General features: G+C 37.9%; 1 long non-coding RNA gene across 1 annotated transcript; it reads right to left on the bottom strand.

Moving 5' to 3' along the window:
* Nucleotides 1–3,742: 3,742 nt before the first annotated feature.
* On the bottom strand, nucleotides 3,743–6,979 carry LOC124649452. The gene is made up of 2 exons (XR_006986644.1): nucleotides 6,896–6,979; nucleotides 3,743–6,624 (listed from the first exon to the last, which is right to left on the bottom strand). It is a non-coding gene; the product is annotated as an uncharacterized LOC124649452 (long non-coding RNA).
* Between the last annotated feature and the right edge of the window lie 2,179 nt (nucleotides 6,980–9,158).

The raw sequence follows: 9,158 nt of genomic DNA, 5'->3' as shown, positions 1-9,158 counted from the left end.
GGTTTTGGGTTTCAAACATTGAGATTTCAAGAGAACCCCACAAAAGATTCATTTTAGAGTGACTAAGAAGGATCCATGGTTACCTTTTCATTTTCATATTTTAAACTTGTTTAAATCTTTGTCAAACCTAGGATTTGACCAAGATTCATATGGGCATAAAAATTCAGGAAAAAACCAAAAGAATGATAAACCAAAGCACATAGCATTCTTATGTCATATATATAGTAAGCATTAAAGTTGATAAACAAGGTCTAGACATATTCAAACCAGATAATCATGTATATATCTGCCCCTAACCTTAAACTCTGTCTTAATTATGAAGTCAATCATGAAGAGAAGTGGTTTTGGGTTTCAAACATGAAAATTTCAAGAACATCCCAAAAGCTGGTACATATTAGAGTGACTAAGAAGGATCCAGGCTTACCTTTTCGTTTTCATATTTTATACTTGTTTAAATCCTGGTCAAACCTAGGATTTGACCAAGATTCAAATGGGCATAAAATTCAAAAAAATTAGAAGAATGAAAAACAAAAACACATAGTCTTCTTATGTCATATAGATAGTAAGCATTCAAGTTGATAAACAAGGTTTAGACATGTGTTCAAACGAGACAAATCATGTATCTACCCCTAACCATAAACTCTCGGTCGATCTTATGAAGTCTAGCATGAAGAGAAGTCGTATTGGTTTCAAGCATTGAAATTTCAAGAACCTCCCAAAAGCTTCATTTTAGAGTGACTAAAAAAGATCCAGGCTTGCCTTTTCATTTTCTTGTTTTTAAATTGTTTAAATCTTGTTGGTCAAACCTAGCTAGTATTTGACCAAGATTCAAATGGGCATAAAATTAAAAAAACATAAAAATGAAAAACCAAAGCACATAGCCTTCTTATGTCATATAAAATAAGCATTCAAGTTGATAAACAAGGTCTAGACATATTCAAAATAGAAAAAGCATGTATCTACCCCTAACCCTTAACTCTGTCTTATGAAGTCAAGCATGAAGAGAAGTGGTTTTGGGTTTCAAACATGGAAAATTCAAAAACTTCCCAAAAGCTTAATTTTAGAGTGACTAGGAAAGGATCCAGGCTTACCTTTTAATTTTCATGTTTTAAGTTTGTCTAAATCTTGGTCAAACCTAGGATTTGACCAACAAGATTCAAATGAGCATAAAAATTCAGAAAAAAAATCAAAAAAAGAAAAGAAAAACCAAAGCACATAGTCTTCTTACATCATATATATAGTAAGAATTCAAGATGATAAACAAGGTCTAGACATATTCAAACCCGACAAATCATGTATCTAGCTACTCCTAACCCTAAACTCTGTCTTATGAAGTCAACCATGAAGAGAAGTGGTTTTGGGTTTCAAACATTGAGATTTCAAGAACCCCCCCAAAAGCTTCATTCTAGAATGACTAATTAAGAAGGATCCAGGCTTACCCTTTTCATTTTCATGTGTTTTAAACTTGCTTAAATCTTGGTCAAACCTAGGATTTGACCAAGACTCAAATGGGCATAAAAACTCAAACCCGATAAACATTCATCTTTTTCTATATAGTTAGGGTTAGGGTTTATATATGGTTTATAGAGATCGATGCACATATTTTCATTTCACATTAATACATAGGTAAGATTCCAAGCATGACCTTTGTTAGAATAACCTTTAACGTGTTCTCTCTCACCTTTAGATTCAAATGGGCATAAACATTCAGAAAAAAATCGAAAAAATGAAAAACCAAAGCACATAGTCTTCTTATGTCATATAGTAAGAATTGAAGTTGATAAACAAGGTCTAGACATATTCAAACCAGTCAAATCATGTATCTACACCTAACCCTAAACTTTATCTTATGAAGTCAAGCATGAAGAGAAATGGTTTTGGGTTTCAAACATGGAAATTTCAAAAACCTCCCAAAAGCTTCATTTTAGAGTGACTAAGAAGGATACAGGCTTACCTTTTCATTTTCATGTTTTAAACTTGTTTAAATCCTGGTCAAAACTATGATTTGACCAAGATTCAAATGGGTATAAAAAAACAAAAAAAACGCACATAGCCTTTTTATGTCATATAATGCATGAGCACTCAAGTTGATAAACATGGTGTAGACATATTCAAACTATAAAAATCATGTATCTACCCTGGCCCTAACCTTAAACTCTGTATTATGGAGTCAAGCATGAAGAGAAGTGGTTTTGGGTTTCAAACATGGAAATTTCAAATTGATGAACAAGGTCTAGGCATATTCAAAACAGAAAAAGCATGTATCTACCCCCTAACCATAAACTCGGTCGATCTTATGAAGTCTAGCATGAAGAGAAGTCGTATTGGTTTCAAACATGGAAATTTCAAGAACCTCCCAAAAGCTTCATTTTAGAGTGACTAAAAAAGATCCAGGCTTGCCTTTTCATTTTCATGTTTTAAAATTGTTTAAATCTTGGTCGAACCTAGCTAGCTAGTATTTGACCAAGATTCAAATGGGCATAAAATTCAAAAAAAAACAGAGAAATGAAAAACCAAAGCACATAGCCTTCTTATGTCATATATAGTAAGCATTCAAGTTGATCAACAAGGTCTAGACATATTCAAAACAGAAAAAGCATGTATCGATCTACCCCTAACCCTTAACTCTGTCTTATGAAGTCAAGCATGAAGAGAAGTGGTTTTGGGTTTCAAACATTATATTGAGATTTCAAGAACCCCCCAAAAGCTTCATTTTAGAATGACTAAGAAGGATCCAGGCTTGACTTTTCATTTTCATGTGTTTTAAACTTGCTAAAATCTTGGTCAAACCTAGGACTTGACCAAGATTCAAATGGCATTAAACATTCAGAAAAAATCAAAAAATGAAAACCAAAGCACATAGCCTTCTTATGTCATATATATATATATATATATATATATACATATATATAGGACATATTCATACTACACCCGGGTGTAGTTACACCCACGCGTGTTTCTCATAATCTAGAGAGTATCTATCATACCAGAGTATATGTACATGTAGTATGAAGTATATAAGACTATTTTGGAAGTATATATAGTACTTTGCACGTAGTATGTATATTTTTTTACGTAGACTCATTTTATACGTATACATATGCATGTATTTCGGATATATAGTGCAAACTATGAGTTCACTTGCATTTTTTTCACAAAACTTTATTTGGAGTATCTTAGATATAGTATACGAACATACTCAAACCGATAAAGTATCCTAGATACTTCCGTATGGTAGTATATTAGACATGGGTGTAACTACACCCAGGGGTAAGAAGTATTTATCCTATATATATATATATATATATATATATATATATATATATATATAGAGATGCGCTATTTGGCTCCCTGGGGGCAGAATATTATTCTGCACCCCGCCCGCCCGTACGGTGCCCAAAGTGTCCGAACCGAGCCAGACTCCACCAGCGCACGAAGCCCACCCCCCGGCTTGCATGTGACGTAAAATAATGTCCCTGGCGACGTAAGAATCTCTTGGTGCGTGCACCTGCGCAGCATAACCGACGACGTAAGAAAACCTTGGCCATCGTAAAGTAGGAGGAAAGTTCCACTCAGAGCCGGCAGACACAAGTGCATGTGACGTAAAAAAACAATACCAAGCTCCATTGAGGCATTGATCACCAGGCTTAATAAAATACGGAGTACTGATCAACTACACCAAACCAACGGTTTGGCGATCAATGATTGGAACAAGGAACATGATAATGCAATGAGAGCTGAGTAGGCAAAAGGATTTGGAATTTATGAAGGTAAAGTTTGTACATTCTGGATCACCAAATGTGCGAACCTACCTCATTATCAAAATCTAACCTAACCTATGTATACAAATTACAAGCTGACATCTTTGTATACTAAGATCAACTAGTGCAAACGGTATATTGTCCGCGCTTCCAGAATAATATCTTGTCCTTGTAAGAAGTAGCTGAGACATTGTTCCTTCCTCTAGCCATATCATGTTCTCACACACATAAACAGGACAGCACATTCATAATATGATATTATTTGAGGAACTCAAAGACTTTGGCCTGCTAAGGTTGGTGATGGTCTTCTTGTAACCTTCATCGATCCGTAATGAAAAGAAAGACAAATAAAATCTCATGTTGAAGGATTATCGTAAAAAGTCAGGTTAGATACCATCGATCGGTAATCTTGAAGGCCATGACATTACATTGGAGATGCAATTGCAGAAAAAACAGAAGTACTTACCTCAAGATTAATTTTTTACAGCAACAATAAAATTTAACAAATACGAAGCAACATGGTACACAATGGAGAGAAAATCATCACTTACTCATCCAAATTGGTAGAAATTGGGTGGTAAAGAAAGAAGCAGCAAGCAACATTATAGGCGACAAAAGAAACGTCCATCCAGATTTTTAAACACTACTTGGCATTAGTACTAACACGACAGATTCTTACCGTTGCAGTTGAGTATCAACCTGCCAGCACCTTCTGAAAAAAATTAGTCCGATGGGCCAACTATTCTGTCTAGATAACAGGCATAAATTTATCAAGGGCTTCAATTGAAGGCGGGTTTTTTAGAGAGCGTGCAAACAAGCATTTGAACATCTTTAAATTAAGTTCAGAAACTGAGAGATTTATTTGACTGCTATAGAGCAGTATACAGAGCTGTACCGTAACTTTAACTGTTTAAATATTTGACAGCAAATTTCCTTGTAGTGCCCTACTGCCGTAAAGAGGTGCAGGCAAAAAATATTTTGTTGTTTTCTGTAGCCAATCTACCCTTGTTTATATGATCAGTCAGTTACTTCTGTGATCAGTTTTTATCCATTGTTTGGGGTGCTAATGTAATTTATCTTCTTTTAGCTTGATTAAGCAGGTACAGAAATCCCTAGTGGACCATGTGAAGCCCCAATGACAGAAGAACCTCGTAAAAGTAATTTGCTTATATCATAGTAATTACATTAATAGAATGCCTACTATCAGCTGGAAGAATAGCATACATTCAGATATATAAACATGTATCAGCAGGGTTTTTACCACTACCACAAGGACGTAACGCGGTTCTAATTTTCACTTGGCATCCAGGCACAATGCCCTTAATATCTTGAACATCACCAGACATCCAACAAAATGGACATAGAATTAGCATAAGAATTAAATAACTGAATATAATTTCCAACCGGAGATTTTCCTTTGGCAAAGATTGAACAATTGCAAAGGTAAGATGATCTCCACAAGAGAATTTTGTTTGTTTGTTTTCACACCATGATCAGTACAGCTCAACATATTTAGAAGCTTGTCAGATCCTATGCGGCCAAATTCAAGATAAGCAATCAAGTATATATACTCTAGCCCCTAAACATTTCCAAAGAAAAAACGTAAACAAATCAGTAACCAAATACAGAGTATATGCATCTGAAAGTAATGAAATAGCATTAAATTGGAAATACAATTGATGCCAACAAATTTAAAAAGATGCCGAATTGCCTATCTCAAGATTTATTTCTTACATCAACAATAATTAAAATTGAACAATAACAAACCAAGATAATGCACAATTGGAGAGAAATGTCACTTACTCATTCAAAATGGTAGAGATGGGGTGGTAATCAAAAGTGACAGGGCAAAGAAAGAAGCAGCCAGAGCCTTTCCCTGGTTGTGGACCACCTAAATCAGTAAAGTAGCACACATGAAGCAGCTTTATGATTAAAAGAAATTACATTTCGAAGCAGCTTCCGACAACTTTTGGGATGATTTAAATCCGCAATGATAAATAAAGGAAAGTACTGATGTCACAGAATAACTAAAGAAGCACTAAGCTGTGTATGTTTGTGACTGAAAACACAATCATGGGGGATTAAGGAGCCCTAATTGATGAGCTACTAGCTGGGTATCAACTGCAAAATGCTCCATATAAGATGCATCAGTCAAAAATTAGATCAACGCAAATTAATAGAACAGGCTTCCGAGTACAACTATGCTATAATTTCAGAATCGTACTCGCGACTTACGAATCCAAGTATGCGACATTCAGGTGATATAAGAAAAGTACTCCCTCCGGTTCACAATAATTGCCAAAAACTGGCTATATCTAGACATGTGGTAGAAACTTTGACACTGCAAGACAATATTAACCAGAAAAAATACTCGACGAGAACTACATATCGCAAGAACGAGGTTTCATCCAATATTTTGGTTGGTTTTGGTCCTCACTTCGTATTTATCACCATCATCCGGACGATGTAAATTCAACATGAGTTCCGATGGTGTGACAATGCAGTGGCTGAACAACAAAAAATCAATATTTCCCCAAATTATACATGTTGAGAAAAAGATAATTGAGCTGCCAAGGGGAGAAAGATGATTCTCCAACATAAACAAACAGACCAAACAAGATTTAATTTGTGGAATCACCTTCAAGATTTAGCTCTTGTTCTCCTAATTCTGATAGTAGCACCGTCTCTCTCTCCAGTGAGGTTGAATGTGCTTCTCTTGGCCGATGTTACAAGCTTGCCATGAACCTGTTTGTTTTGGCCTCCCATGAGCTCTCGGTGCTGCAGCCGTGCGAAGTGTTGCTCAGCCTCACAACAAAATATTCAGGACATCGGTGTATCAGCAGTTGCATCTGATAGTTCAAATCTAGACATAATTGGATGAATTTTCGTCAGTAAATTGCACAATACTGCAAGTATATCTTCAAACGTTTTGGTGCATTCACAACCACATCAAATGAAATAAGAGGAAGAAGTATTTCTATAGACTGAGAAAGCAGATGCAGCAAGCAATGTCACGATGGCAGCGAGATAATCAGGAGTGCCAGCGGTAAGCACATCTAGGGAATTTCAGGATCAACCGTGAACAACCAGCGGTAAGCACATCCAGGCAATTTCAGGATCAATCGTGAACATACCTTGACGTCAAAGCCCACCAGCGTGCTCCAAACCCAGCAGTGCCGATGCTGACCGCCGCTCACGACCGAGGCCTCCCGATGTCGTCATCCGCAGCTGCAGTCGCCCGCGTCCCCGTCGCCTCGCAGCCCACCGCGACACCAGGTTGCAGTCACTCGCCGGTCGCCTCAAGCAGTCTGGATCCCAAACCAGCCGCTACACACCACGCTCACGATTAATCCGAAGCATAAACGGGGAACAGAACCATAAAAACAATAGGTGGGGAGCGAGAGAGGGGGCTCACCCAGAGGATCTTCTCCTTGCCCGCATCGGCAGCGACAAATCCCATCTCCCGGAGCTTGGTTAGGTCTCTCACCACCGCCTCCATTGACTTCCGTAGCGTCGCCCCGTACTACGTGAGGTGCGCCTCGTCGGCCAAATCCCCCACCTCCATGGCCGACATAGGACAACCTGGCCAGCCATCCTCTCCAACGGGACCAACAGGCACATCACCGACAGGGCTCGCCGGAGGGCAGCTGCGCCGGTGAGCTCTATGGCTCGTTACGGCGAGATCTCGTTCCCCGCTCTAAAACCGTCCACGCGTTGACCATGGGAAAAAGGAAATGAGCAGGCGTAGTGGGGTTGCTCGCCTGCTCCTACCCCCCACGGCAATTGAAAATAAAGAAACCGCCGATGTAATAAAAAAATACGAAATCAACCGGGAGGTGGGAGGCTGGTTGGGCCGCGCCAGGTTCAGTGTATTGTCCGGCTCAGCCGATCGACCCGGGTGCAGAATTACTTATTCTGCACCCAGGGTATCTAATAGAGTTTCTCTATATATATATATATATATATATATATACCAGCACTATTCTGCAACCAGTTGCAGAATAATATTCTGAGCACCGACTTGAACTTCTCTGGACACAAGGTTGAACTTCCTTGATAAGAGGGTTGACCTTTCTGTCGGAACTTAGCTGAACTTCCCATTTTCTTCAGAGCTACTGATTATACTACGATTTTCACAACCATTTGGCGGAAATGTGCAAACAATATACCGTTGGATAGATAATGAAAAACCGCAACTTTTTCATGTTCACAACTTTCGCAGATTATGCACGGTTTAAATTTAATTTTGAAAATACGAAAACGCTTCTATATGGCCAGAAAACGAACTTTTAGTTCAATTTTCGATTCACTTATCCAAAATGTTCAAATGATATACCGTTGGATAGATAATGAAATTGCGCAACTTTTTCATGTTTTACGTTTTTTCAAAATCCTCACAGTTTTTGAACAATTTTGAAAATACCAAAATTCGGACGTACTCAAAAAACGAGCGGACAGTAATTTGGAGAATTTGTTTCAACCGTTTGTCGGAATGATGCAAATGATATGGCGTTGGAAAGCTATGGATTAGTCGCAACTTTCTTATTCCAATTGTTTTCTCTAATTCCTTACAGTTTAAGAGAATATCTCGAATTACTGTCCGCCCGTTTTATGTGACGGGCACCGAATGGCTTTCCCCGCGATTTCCATGCGGTATATTTAAACAATGCAAATGATATACGGTTGGAAAGGTGTTAAAATGGCGCATCTTTTTCGCATCTACCAATTTTGCCAAATCCGAATGGTTTGAAACTAATTTTAGAAGTTTTAGAATCATGTTTCCGGTATATTTTGTGGGATAACAATTTGAATTAGGTGGATTAGATCCATTTATTTGTTGTAAAATGTTGTAGGTAATGAAATTAGACATATACTCTACCATATAAAGCTTTTGGTGACAATGATTGAAGTGGTTGGTGATCAAATCGATGAGATTTGAATAATTGATTTCCGCCCCGTAAAAACAGAGCATTGAACTTCCCTCAACACGAACTTCCACTTCTAGGGAAATGCAGTTGTACTTCTCGGCGCTGTTTCACGAAAGTGTTCAGTAAAATGACTATAAGTTTCTCATACGGTGTTCGTTTGAGGTCCATGGCCACACAAAATGCTCAGCACAACCACGCGCATCTGAACTTCCCACGACATGTCCTTGTACTGCTTGGCCTTCATGGTGTACTTCCTGGAAATGTTTTGATACTAGTGTGTTTTACAAAAAACTAGCATGTGTGCTTCAAAATGATATTGTTAGATTGTCCCTATATTCTATTTTAAGAGATTCTGCACTTCCCAGATCTTAATATTTGAACTTCACAATGTTGCTATGTGAACTTATGTGGGGGTATTTTCTTCATGTAATTACCGCTTGTACTTACTGTTGTCTCCGCCTGTACTTCT

The sequence above is a fragment of the Lolium rigidum genome, chromosome 4 (assembly GCF_022539505.1).
Source record: "Lolium rigidum isolate FL_2022 chromosome 4, APGP_CSIRO_Lrig_0.1, whole genome shotgun sequence".
NCBI classification, from domain to species: Eukaryota; Viridiplantae; Streptophyta; class Magnoliopsida; order Poales; family Poaceae; genus Lolium; species Lolium rigidum.
This window is presented reverse-complemented; position numbering and strand designations above follow the sequence as displayed.